Source organism: Pelophylax lessonae, assembly GCF_965119305.1.
Source record: "Pelophylax lessonae genome assembly, chromosome: 4".
Classification (NCBI taxonomy): domain Eukaryota; kingdom Metazoa; phylum Chordata; class Amphibia; order Anura; family Ranidae; genus Pelophylax; species Pelophylax lessonae.
Genome location: NC_138771.1, coordinates 574,747,901 through 574,761,245, shown reverse-complemented (window position 1 = coordinate 574,761,245; position 13,345 = coordinate 574,747,901).

The window sequence follows — 13,345 nt, the reverse complement described above, 5'->3', positions numbered from 1 at the left end:
GTATACCCTGTGTGCATATATTCTACCATATCCGCTTAGCTCTTAGGTTAGAACTGCCGTCCAGGTGTCCTCAGTGAGGGTATTTGCCGCATAGGACTCCTCTTAGGACCCTGCGGCAGTCGAGCATTCCTCCCCTATAAAATGCCCTTCTCCAAGATGGCGGGTTCATAGGCCTGAGGAAGGAGCGCATGCTCCGACAACGCGTCGCCTACGTCATCACGCCCACGCTCTACGCCCAACCCGGAAGTCCGCCGCCGGAGGCGTTGCAGGTGTCCTCGGGGTCCGGATACTGCTCACTCCCGCAGTCGGACGGATCTATTTGGAGCACATCAGCCCCTCCTTGCCCAGGCACTGGATTAATGGATCTTTCTACATATGTTTACCATGCTTTTTAAACGTTTTATCTTGTGAGTACCCAGCATTATTATATGTCAAATAAAGTATTGGTTTTACTGCACTTAGAGTGGCGCTGTTCTTATCTTCCTACCTAAAATCTGGACTGTTAGTGGGTCCTGAAGACCGGAGTTGAGAACCACTGTTCTAGGGTTAAAAATGTTCCCTCTAATACCTTGGGTAGCCTGGCTTCTTTTAGAAATGTTTTTAATCTTTTCTATCCTTTTTAACTGCGATTCTTGTTGCCCCTTCCGTTTTACCGCATATAGTGTCCCATAATATTTTTGGAATTCTCCTACAATTTTAGCAGTCGAGTACACCAACTCACCAGCGCTATTTTGAATTTTTTTTTATATCATTTGCTGATTTTCTTTTTTTTTTTTTTTTTATATATCTTTGCTAGATGTTTTCCTGGTTAATTTCCCCATTGGTATCTTTCCTTGGCTACTCTATTAAAGACCCGTATGGTCTCCTATTCCATTAAATATTTGAATTTATCCATTTTTATCACCAATGTATGATGTACCCCTGAGTCTGCTATTTTCTTATACCGTTGTTCTAATTCATGAATTTCTTTTAATACTATTTCTTCATTTTTTGTTCTTTCCCTTTTACTTGCTCATGCTCAACTACACTACAGAGTGCATGAGCATCATGGGAAATATAGTTCCAAAACATCTGGGGTGCCAAGGTTCACCATCACTGGCCTAGGCCATCTTTATGTAGAGCAAAAATTCTTTTTTTAGATCCTCAGAGAGATCTTTGCCTTGAGGTGCCATGTTGAACTTCCAGTGATCAGTATGAGAGAGTGAGAGCAATAACACCAAATTTAACACACCTGCTCCCCATTCACACGTGAGACCTTGCAACACTAATGAGTCACATGACACCGGGGTGGTAAAATGGCTAATTAGGCCAATTTAGACATTTTCACTCAGGGATGTACTCACTTTTGTTGCCAGCAGTTTAGACATTAATGGCTGTGTGTTGAGTTTTGAGGGGACAGCAAAGTTACACTGTTATACAAGCTGTACACTCACTACTACATTGTAGCAAAGTGTCATATCTTCAGTGTTGTCACATGAAAAGATATAATAAAATATTTACAAAAATGTGAGGGGTGTACTCCCTTTTGTGAGATACTGTATATACGTGATTCTGCACTTCTGGGGATTGGGCGTGAGTGTGCGCAGCCGGGTAGCTTGCTCCCGCTGTGATTCTACACATCAGGAACTGATCAGCAGGTCCGTCAGACTCTATGTCCGCCGGCACTCGCTGATCGTTCTGTACATAGGCAGAGCAGCAGTCTACCTATGTAAACAAAGCAGATTGCGCTTCTGTCAGTACAGAAGGCATGGATACTGTGTTCCTTCAAAGAAGAAACAACGATCCATGCTTTCCCATAGTAAAAGCACCTCCCCCACTACACTGAAACACCAGCTAGGTACACAGTTAACCCTTTGATTGCCCTTGATGTTAACCCCTTCCCTGCCAGTGTCATAAGTACAGTGACAGTGCATATTTTTAGCCCTGATCACTGTATTAGTGCCACTGGATCCCAAAAAGTCAAAAGTATCAATTAGGTGTCCAATTTGTCTGCTACAATATCGCAGTCCCACTTTAAGTTGCTGATCACCGCTTTTACTAGTAAAAAAAAAAATTACATAAATTTATCCCATAGTTTGTAGACACTATAACTTTTAAGCAAACCAATCAATATATGCTTTTTGGGATTTTTTTAACCAAAAATATGTAGTAGAATACATATTGGGCTTAACTGATGAAGAAATTTGATTTTTACATTTTTTTTATTAGATTTGTTTTTTTGCAGAAAGTAAAAAATATTCTTTTTTTTTTCCAAAATTGACGATTTTTTTTGTTTATAGCACAAAAAATAAAAACCGCAGAGGTGATCAAATACCACCATAAGAAAGCTCTATTTGTGGAAAAATAAGGACATACATTTTGCACCACCACGCAATTGTCAGTTAAAGTAACACAGTGCCGTATCTCAAAAAATGGCCTGGTCATGAAGGGGGGTAAACTTTTGTGCAAACCAATCAATATATGCTGATTGGGATTTTTTTTTACTAAAAATATGTAGCAGAATACACATTGGCCTAAGTCGATGAAGAAATTTGATTTTTTACATTTTTTTTTTATTGGATATGTTTTGTAGCAGAAAGTAAATAATATTGTCAGTTGTTTTTTGTTTACAACACAAAAAATAAAAAATGCAGAGGTGATCAAATACCTCCAAAAGAAACATCTATTTGTGAGGGAAAAAAAGGACATCAATTTTTTTGGATACAGTGTCGCACAACCGCGCAATTGTCAGTTAAAGTAAGGCAGTATTGCAAAAAATGGCCTGGTCCTGAAATTGGGTAAATCTTCCAGGACTAAAGTGATTAAAAGAAAATAACGCCCCCTTATACTGAATGTCATGCAGTATAAATGTTTTACAGACATATTTTGAGTTTTGAGGTTTTTCTTTTATTCTCAAGCCTCTTTTTTGGTAGTAAATAAAATTTTAGTCCTTAATATGCCTGATGATTATGCTGTAATATATTTTTCTCCTTTTGAGGGGATTGTCAGTGGCTTCAGCCAATAAAATCTCTTGGTTCCAGTTTGTTCCGTAAGCAAACGTACTATAGGGTTAAATCTATCATTTGTGACAGCGCGCTTCTTAAAATAGTGTCTGGAAGGGATTCATTTTCCATAGCAGAAAAGATTAAAATAACAAAGTCTGGTATTTTCCAGTCGGCCTGGCACACATGTGACCCCTGGAGAAGCTGGTTAAGGTCGATGTGATGGCAAGTGCTGACGTCATGGAGGTTGGTGGTGATGTACTTGCTCCGTAACTCATCACCCAAATATTATTTTATCCTTGACTCATGTCACACAGTGTTACTTGAGCTGCTTTCTCTTTACTGGGCGGCCGAATGGCGTACAAGAAGCATGTACTGTAGATCCTATTATAGAGACATAGACCTTCTTTTGGCGGTAAAGCACTCTTTCTTCTATTCCTCTTTTTTGCCCTGATCTGTATAAATGTACATATCATTTAACTACAAAAAAAATGTCTTTATGTGCCTATCCTTACTGTTTATTAGCACTCACTCTATTAACTCTTATGGAAGAGACTAATTAGTTATCATAGTTAATGAGATGGAACATTTTTAGATCTTTTTGGTACTGTAGATCCCAGCTGTAAATTCGGTTGTGGAAGTGCACATCCCTTTAATATCAATATCTTCAAAACACGGAACTATATTTTGTTGGGCATTCACAACCCTATATAAACAGTACTGTGCAAACTTTTTAGGCGAGTATGAAAAAATGTAAATGAAGAATGCTTTCAGAAATAGAAGTGTTCATAGTTTATTTTTTATCAATTAACAAAATGGAAAGTAAATGAACAGAAGAGAAATCCAAATCAAATCAATATTTGGTGTGACCACCCTTTGCCTGCAAAGCAGCATCAATTCTTCTAAGTATACTTTCACACAGTTTTTGAAGGCACTCAGCAGGTAGGCTGTTCCAAACATCTTGGAAAACGAACCACAGGTCGTCTGTGGATGAAGGCTGCCTCAGATCCTTCTGTCTCCTTATGTGGGTCTATCGCTGAGCCCATCTGTGGGTAGTGGACATGAACGTTGGTCACTTATGCATTTGAACTGCTTGGATTTTTTAGTCAATTTGTATTGTATTATATTCTTGTTCACTTGGATTTTTGTATCTCGTAATAAACTCTACAACCTTTTTTTTTAAAACAATCTCCCTTGATACTTTCGTATTCTATACTATTGCCCCTTAAAATCCCATTTAGAGGGAACTTCCTAGTATTTGTTGTTTACTTTAGGGATGTGGGCACTCTCTTAGTTTTTCCACCAGATGGCCTAATACATTCAAGTGTCTCTTCATGTAATCCCAGACAGACTCAAAGATGTTGAGATGAGAGCTCTGTGGGGGCCAAACCATCACTTCCAGTTCTTCCTTGTTCTCCTTTACATTGAAGATAGTTCCTAATGGCATTGGCTGTATGTTTGGGGTCAATGTCCTGCTGCAGAATAAATTTGAGTTGAGTGCACGTGCTCAGCGTCATATCCAGAGGTTGTTTTTGGGAAATAGACGTATGAGTGTTGCCAGCATTGCTGCAGAGGTTGAAGGGGTGGGAGTTCAGCCTGTCAGTGCTCAGACCATATGCTGCACACTGCATCAAATTGGTCTGCATGGCTGTCGTCCCAGAAGGAAGCCTCTGCTAAAGATGATGCAGAAGGAAGCCCGCAAACAGTTTGCTGAAGACAAGTAGACTAAGGACAAGGATTACCGGAGCCGATTCCTGTGGTCTGATGGGACCAAGATAAACTTATTTGATCAGACGATGTGAAGCGTGTGTCAAAGATTTAATGGTTTTGAGTCCCCCCCCCCCACGGTTACACATGGTGTGGACATGTAGGGTTGTTGGGTTTGCTTCTGAGAGCTGCGATGTGCTTCAGGAACCTTCCCCTTCCCCCTCGCCCTTTTTGGACGCAGAGGTCTGGGCAGGTCATCTTCTTATGAGCATCAGTGCCATGCCTTCCACGCCGGACATGTGATGTCAACACACGTGGCGTCATTACGCCAAAGTGTGGTTTTGACATTGGCATTCTCTCCAAGAGGGAGAAATTTGGCACCTTGTGCTTGGACGACTATAGCTTCACCTCGTTGCGAATACTGAGAGGCACCCCCTGCTCACGCTGATGGTATATATACCATTCTCCTGAGGACATCACATCTTTCCCTATTTCCCTTTCTACCCTTCTGGGACATGTTGCACTATACACTGGATTATGGCTACACCATGCATAATGAGGTTCTCAATTTGGTGATTGTCGTTTTATGACTCTCTTTTTTATTTATTTTGGTAATAACTTTAACAAGTCCCCTGTGGGGTAACTTCACGCTGGTTACACATCTTCTATATCTCTTCATTTCTTTTTTTCTCCGTCTTGAGAATTTGTTCACTCACACATTTCTTACATTACTCTTGTGTCCTAATTGATTTATGAGTATTTCTACTTTTGATCACTGTTTATACTAAGCTGAGATACACAAGCACACTTTCCCCATGTTAGGTTCTTTAGTTTCCTTCCTTTTTCTGGGATCCAATTAGCAGTCACACTGTCTATGCTACATAGGCACTAGCTATATTTACCACAATAACTAGGTATATACTAAACATCTTTCACAGACCCCTCTCAGGATTGCTAACTATGCCACCATTGACCACATAATGGAGACCCACACCTTTTGTGAGGTCCTACGTCGCTAGCCTGTGAGGCTCTAGGGAGCGAGCGCGGCCCGCCGGAGGTGCGCTCCCGCTCGCTCACGGACCCCCCCCGCACGTGTGCCCGGCGGACCCGATGTCCGCCGGGCACTCGCGATCGTCCGTTAGAGCGGGAGAAAGGCAGGCGGCTAATGTAAACAAAGCCACCTGTCATTCTCCCCTGTGTAAGAATGGAGATCATACGGTTCTACTATGTAGGACCGTTGATCTCTGTTCTTACACCAGTAGCCACAGCCAATCACAGTTAGAAACACGCCCCTAGGGACACACTTAACCCCTTCCTCTCCAATAAAGTTGACCCCTTCCCTCCCAGTGTACTTTTTACAGTAACAGTGCATATGTATAGCACTGATTACTGTAGTAATGTCACTGGTAACCCCAAAAGTGTCAAAAATGTCAGTCAAGGGTCCGATCTGTCCTCCGCAATGTCGCAGTCCCGTAAAAAATTTGCAGATCGCCGCCATTACTCGTTAAAAAAAAAACAACAAAAATGACAAAAATCTTTCCCTTAGTTAGTAAACGCAATAACTTTTGCGCAAACCAATCAAAATACGCTTTTTGCGATTTTTTTTATCAAACATATGTAGCAGAAAACAAATTGGCCTAAAATGTTAAAAAATGTAGATTTTTACATTTTTTTTGAGAATTTCATATAAAAAAATGTGAAACATATTGTTATTTTTGCAAAATTTACGCTCTGTTTTTGTTTATAGCGCATGATCAAAAAATCGCACAGGTGATCAAATACCACCAAAAAAAAGCTCTGTTTATGGGAAAAAAAAGGACATGAAATTCGTTTAGGTACAGCATCGCACGACAGCGCAATTGTCCGTTAAAACAACGCAGTGCCGAATCGCAAAATAGGCCCTGGTCAGGAAGGGGGTAAAATCTTACGGGGCTTAAGTGGTTAAAGACGTCCCTGTTTGTATATATGAATTTTTGCTAATCATGAACCAACATTGCATTGTTTTATCGATACCCATCTATACTATCAGCTCTTAAGCTAATATCCACATGTTATAGTGTGTTATGATCTATTCTAATCATTGACGACTATGTATTATAACATGTATACATTTCTGTAATCATGAATTTTCTACAATCTGTTGATGAGGCATTTTAATAGAATCTGCTGTCAACACTACTATCCTTTATACTTACTGTGTTATGATTCCACCTACGTATACATATACTTACTGTGTTATGATTCCACCTACGTATACATATACTTACTGTGTTATGATTCCACCTACGTATACATATGAATTATCAATGTGTTTTCATGTATTTGCCATTTACCAACTGTTTTGCACGCACCTCATTTAAATTCCCAACTCCCTTTTTTTTCTTTAATCAAATTAGGGATTTGGAACCTTTTCTGTCCATGGTTAGGAATGACTGTAATATTAAAGGAGTAATGATAGGTACAGTAGTTCACAAATATGTTGCATATGCAGATGATATTTTGTTCTTCATTCAAAGTCCACGTATATCGCTTCCAAATCTTTTAGCATCCTTCCGAACTTTTCAAAATCTCTCTAACTTTAAAATAAACTTGACAAAATCGGAAATATTAAATATTAATATTCCAATAAAAGAAGCAGATTTTTTGAAACCTCTATTTCCATTTACATGGCAGCCCCATAAACTTAAATATCTATGAATTTATTTAACATCTCGTCTATCATCTCTGTTCCAATCTAACTACATTCCTTTACTAAATGAATGTAAAGCCAATCTCAATAGATAGTCATCGCTTGCCCATTCCTGGGTAGGAAGAATTAATATCATAAAAATTAATATCCAGCCACGAATACTGTTTTTTTTTTCAAATTATACCGTGGGGAGTTCCAATTGGTTTCTTCCCAAAGATAGAAACATTAATCTCTCGATATGTTTGGGGAAGGAAACATCCAAGAATTTCTAAATTGGTCCTGTCCCGATTTTCTCAAAACGGAGGCCTCGCCTATCCTGATATAAAAAAATATTACCATGCTATTATTCTGAATCGGATTAAGGATTGGAAATATGCAGAAAACACAAAGTTGTGGGTACAAGTGGAGTCACAGATGGGAAAAGTGGACTTAGTAGTCATTCCTTGGCTTCCAAGAGCCTCTAGAGGTATTTCACCTGGTGTTTCACCACTAACTACTTCTACATTAGCTATATGGGATACATTGTATAAAAAAATTAAATTGGCAATATAACTCCCCATTGATGCCTTTACTTAAACATAACTTTTTCCCCCCAGGTATGGTCAATCAGGGATTTGGTCAATGGTCCTTGGAGGGACCTTTGCTACTACATCAGGTACTCGAGGCAGGTTCTCTTAAACCGCTTGCGGAGATTTTGAGAAACCAACCAATTAAGTATTTAGACAAATGGAGACACAATCAGCTTGCTAGGTTTATACGAACCTTACCTCAACCTTTAAGAGGTATGGAAGATTTAAATCCATTTGAGGTAATATTACAAAATAAATTACTCCCTTCCCACAGAATATCTAAATTTTATAAAGCTCTAATAGGCATTCGCACACCTTTATATCCAGAATATCTTGATAGGTGGCAAGTAGATCTACAACATTCACTGACGGATACACAGAAAGATAAAATTTCTCTCCTAGCCTGTACTACTTCAATCTCATCAAAAAGGATTGAAACTAATTATAAATTACTAGCTAGATGGTATTATACGCCAGTCAAATTGCAAAAAATATTTCCCTCTAGATCATCGCTGTGTTGGAGGGAATGTGGGAAATCTGCTTCTCATGCCCACATCTAGTGGGATTGCCCGAAAATTTGTCAATTTTGGTTACAAGTGATCGAATACATATGAAAAATAACCAATTGTACATTACAGATGAACCCTTGGGCAATACTTTTTCATTGTACCAGGGATCCACCTTATGTACAGTATATAGGAGATCAATTGCTCCACATCTTTTGAATGCGGCCAAGACTTTAATTCCAGCTATGTGGGGAAAAACAGAAGCCCCTACATTGAAACAATGGATAAAGAGAGTAGACGATGTATGTTTGTTGGAAGAGCTTTTGTACATATCTAAAAGCAATTTGGATAGACATAAAGTAATATGGAATAGATGGTATTCATTTAAAACCACCCTAACCGATAAGACAATTTTGATTATAGGAACCACTGAATAATGCTGCAGATGTTGGTAAAATTTAAACCCAGTACTTTTGAGTATAGCTTATCCTTTGTGAACTGATGGGTTTTTAAAAAGTAGTGGACTTTACCCGAGTGTAGAAATAGGGGCTATACTGGATCCTCCGCCTATGGCCAGCACTTTAATTTAAATTTTTATTTCATGGAAATGCTGTTTGTACTGAATGGAATATAATTGTGTTTCTTTCTTGTTTTATTTTTTTCATTATTTTGTGTGAGTTTACTTTTTCAAGAAAAACTTTAAAAAAATTGATTAAAGAAAAAAAAAATTAGGGATAGAGGCACGGAGCCTAGGGCACCATGTGCTTCATTTAAAGTCCCCAAAACTTCCCTCTTTTAATGTTTTCATGCATTGGATGTGGAAACAAGGCTAGGTGACTGAAATATTTGCCCAGAGCAGGAGGCAGTTTGTTCACTGAAGGGCTAGAGAGCAGTACAATAATGAGTGTCTGCAACCAACAGTGAAGCATGGTGGAGATTCCTTGAAAGTATGGGGCTGCGTTTCTGTAAATAGGGTTGGAGATTTGGTCAGGATCAATATTATACTTAAAGAGGAAGTAAACCCTCCTCTGACACTTTTACCTATAGGTAAGCCTATGATAAGGCTTACCTATAGGTACTGTAAATATCTCCTAAACATGTACCGTTTAGGAGATATTTACCTTACATGCAGCCAGTGACATCACTGGCGCATGCGCTCTGAAGGAACAGCTGCTGGTGCCGTTCCTTCAAAGCCCCGTGCCGTGACCGTTGGCTCCCGCGCTCGTGCGCGGGAGTGACGTCACCGTGGCTCCGGCCAATCAGATGGCCGGATGCCTCGATCCCGGAAGAGGTGAGCAGGCGGCACGGCGGGGGCTCGTTCTAAGGTAAGTATTTCATAATGAGCTAGTATGCGATGCATACTAGCTCATTATGTGTTTCTCTTTCAGCTTGCAAAAAAAAAAAAAAATTTAACTGAGTTTACAACCTCTTTAATGCAAGGAAATACAGGCAGATACTTATCCATCATGCCATACCGTCAGGGAGGCGTGTGATTGGCCCCAAATTTATTTTGAAGCAGGACAACGACCCCAAACATACAGCCAATGTCATTAGGAACTATCTTCAGTGTAAAGAAGAACATAGAGTCCTAGAAGTGATGGTTTGGTCCTCACAGAGCCCTCATCTCAACATCATCGAGTCTGTCTGGGATTACATGAAAAGACAGAAGTATTTGAGGCAGCCGACATCCACAGAAGATCTGTGGTTATTTCTCCAAGGTGTTTTGATCAACCTACCTGCCGAGTTCCTTCAAATGCTGTGTGCAAGTGTACCTAGAAGAACTAATGCTGTTTTGAAGGCAAAGGGTGGTCTCAACAAACATTGATTTGATTTGGATTTCTCTTCTGTTCATTTACTTTTCACACCTGCCTAAGACTTTTGCACAGTACTGTATATCAATCTTACACAAAACTTTCTGAAATAATTTTTTATTGTTTCTATAACCACTTCAATACCGGGCATTTTAACCCCCTTCCTGCCCAGGCCAATTTTCAGCTTTAAGCGCTGTCACAATTTGAAAGACGATTGACTGTACCCAAATGAAATTTTTATAATTGTTTTCACACAAATAAAACTTTTTTTTGGGGGTATTTAATAGCCACTGGTTTTTCTATTTTTGTTTCCTAAATAAACCATAAAAAAAAAAAAAACATGTTTTTCTTAAATTTAGGCCAAAATGTCTTTTGCTATATTTCTTTGGTGAAGATAACAAAAATCAGCGTTTATTATTTAGTTTGTAGGAAAGTTATAGAGTCAACAAACTTTGGTATACACAGTGGGGAAATAAATATTTGATCTCCTGCAGATTTTGTAAGTTTGCCCACTTACAAAGAAATGAAGGGTCTATCATTTTTATCAAAGGTGCATTTAAAATTATAGAGATCCAGAAAAAACACATGATCCAAATCTTATAAATTGAGTTGCAGTTCAGTGAGTAAAATAAGTATTTTATCCCCTACCAACCAACAATAATTCTGACTCCCACAGACAGGCTACAGTATGTGCTCATGTGGTACACAGATTAGTCCTGTCAATTTAAGAAGGTTCTCCTAACGACAACTTGTTATGTGTATAAAAGACACCTGTCCACAGAATCACTTTGTTCCATTCAAGCATCACCATTATGGGCAAGACCAAAGAGCTGTCAAAGGACATCAGGTAAAAGATTATAGACCTACACATGGCTGGAATGGGCTACAAGACCATCAGCAAAAAGCTTGGTGAGACAACTGTTCGAGCAAATATTCGCAAATGGAAGAAATACAAAATAACCATCAAGCGCATTTGGTCTGGAATTCCATGCAAGATTTTGCCTCATGGGGTAAGGATGATCATGAGAAAAGTGAGGGATCAGCCCAGAACTACATAGGCGAATGATCTCAAGGCAGTTATGACCACAGTCACCAAAAAAACCAATGGTAACACAATACGCTGCAATTGATTGAAATCCTGCAGCGCCCACAAGGTCGCCCTCCTCAAGAAGGCACATGTACAGGCCCATCTGAAATTGGTCAATGAACACCTAAATGACTCAGAGAAGGATTGGGAGAAAGTGCTGTGGTCAGATGAGACAAAAAATAAACTCTTTGGCAATAACTCAACTCGCCATGTTTGGAGGAAGAAAAATGCTGACTATGACCCTAAGAACATCATCCCTACAGTCAAGCACAGAGGTGGAAACATGCTTTGGTGCTGTTTTTCCGCTAAAGGTACAGGCCGACTTTGCCGCATTAAGGGGCCAGTGAACGGTGCCATGTATTGTAAAATCTTGAATAAGAACCTTCTTTCCTCAGTCAAAACACTGAAGATGGGTCATGGATGGGTCTTCCAGCATGACAATGACCCAAGAAGCACTTTAAGGTCATGGAGTGGCCTAGCCAGACCTTAATCCCATAAAATATGTATGGAGGGAGCTGAAACGTTGTTACCAAGAGACAGTCAAAAAAAACTTTAAGGATTTAGAGTTCTGTAAAGAAGAGTGGACCAAAATCCCTCCAGAGATGTGTGCAAATCTGGTCACTAACTACAAGAAACGTCTTACCTCTGTGCTTGTCAAAAAGGGTTTCTCCACCAAGTACTAAGTCGTGTTTTGCTTGGGGATCAAATACTTATTTTACTCACTGAACTGCAACTCAATTTATACCATTTGTTTCATGAGTTTTTTCTTGATTTTTGGCTAATATTCTGTCTCTGTCATTTAAAATACACCTATTATAAAAAAAAATAGAGATCCTTAATTTCTTTTTAGGTGGACACACTTACAAAATCTGCAGGGGATCAAATAATTATTCTTCCCCCACTGTTTTTTTTTTTTTAATATATATATTTTATACATATATATGTATAGTTACTCCCAGAGGCAGAGGCATGATGGGAAGACTGATAGTTGCTCCCAGAGGCAGAGGCATGATGGGAAGACTGATAGTTGCTCCCAGAGGCAGAGGCATGATGGGAAGACTGACAGTTGCTCCTAGAGGCAGAGTCATGATGGCAAGACTGATAGTTGCTCCCAGAGGCAGAGTCATGATGGGAAGACTGACAGTTACTCCCAGAGGCAGAGGCATGATGGGAAGACTGACAGTTACTCCCAGAGGCAGAGGCATGATGGGAAGACTGACAGTTACTCCCAGAGGCAGAGACATGATGGGAAGACTGACAGTTGCTCCCAGAGGCAGAGGCATGATGGGAAGACTGACAGTTACTCCCAGAGGCAGAGACATGATGGGAAGACTGACAGTTACTCCCAGAGGCAGAGACATGATGGGAAGACTGACAGTTACTCCCAGAGGCAGAGACATGATGGGAAGACTGACAGTTACTCCCAGAGGCAGAGACAGGATGGGAAGACTGACAGTTACTACCAGAGGCAGAGGCACAGGCATGATGGGAAGACGGACAGTTACTCCCAGAGGCAGAGACAGGATGGGAAGACTAACAGTTACTCCCAGAGGCAGAGGCATGATGGGAAGACGGACAGTTACTCCCAGAGGCAGAGACTTGATGGGAAGCCTGACAGTTACTCCCAGAGGCAGAGACATGATGGGAAGACTGACAGTTACTCCCAGAGGCAGAGACAGGATGGGAAGACTGACAGTTACTACCAGAGGCAGAGGCACAGGCATGATGGGAAGACGGACAGTTACTCCCAGAGGCAGAGACATTATGGGAAGACTGACAGTTACTCCTAGAGGCAGAGACATGATAGGAAGACTGACAGTTACTCCCAGAGACAGAAACATGATAGGAAGACTGACAGTTACTCCCAGATGCAGAGGCATGATGGGTCTTGTAGTTTCAAAATAGCTGGAGGGTCACAGTTGCACACATCTGTTATAGAGTGTCAGCTCTCACCAACTGTACTGTATCTATGGAAGAACAGCATTGTCACATTGG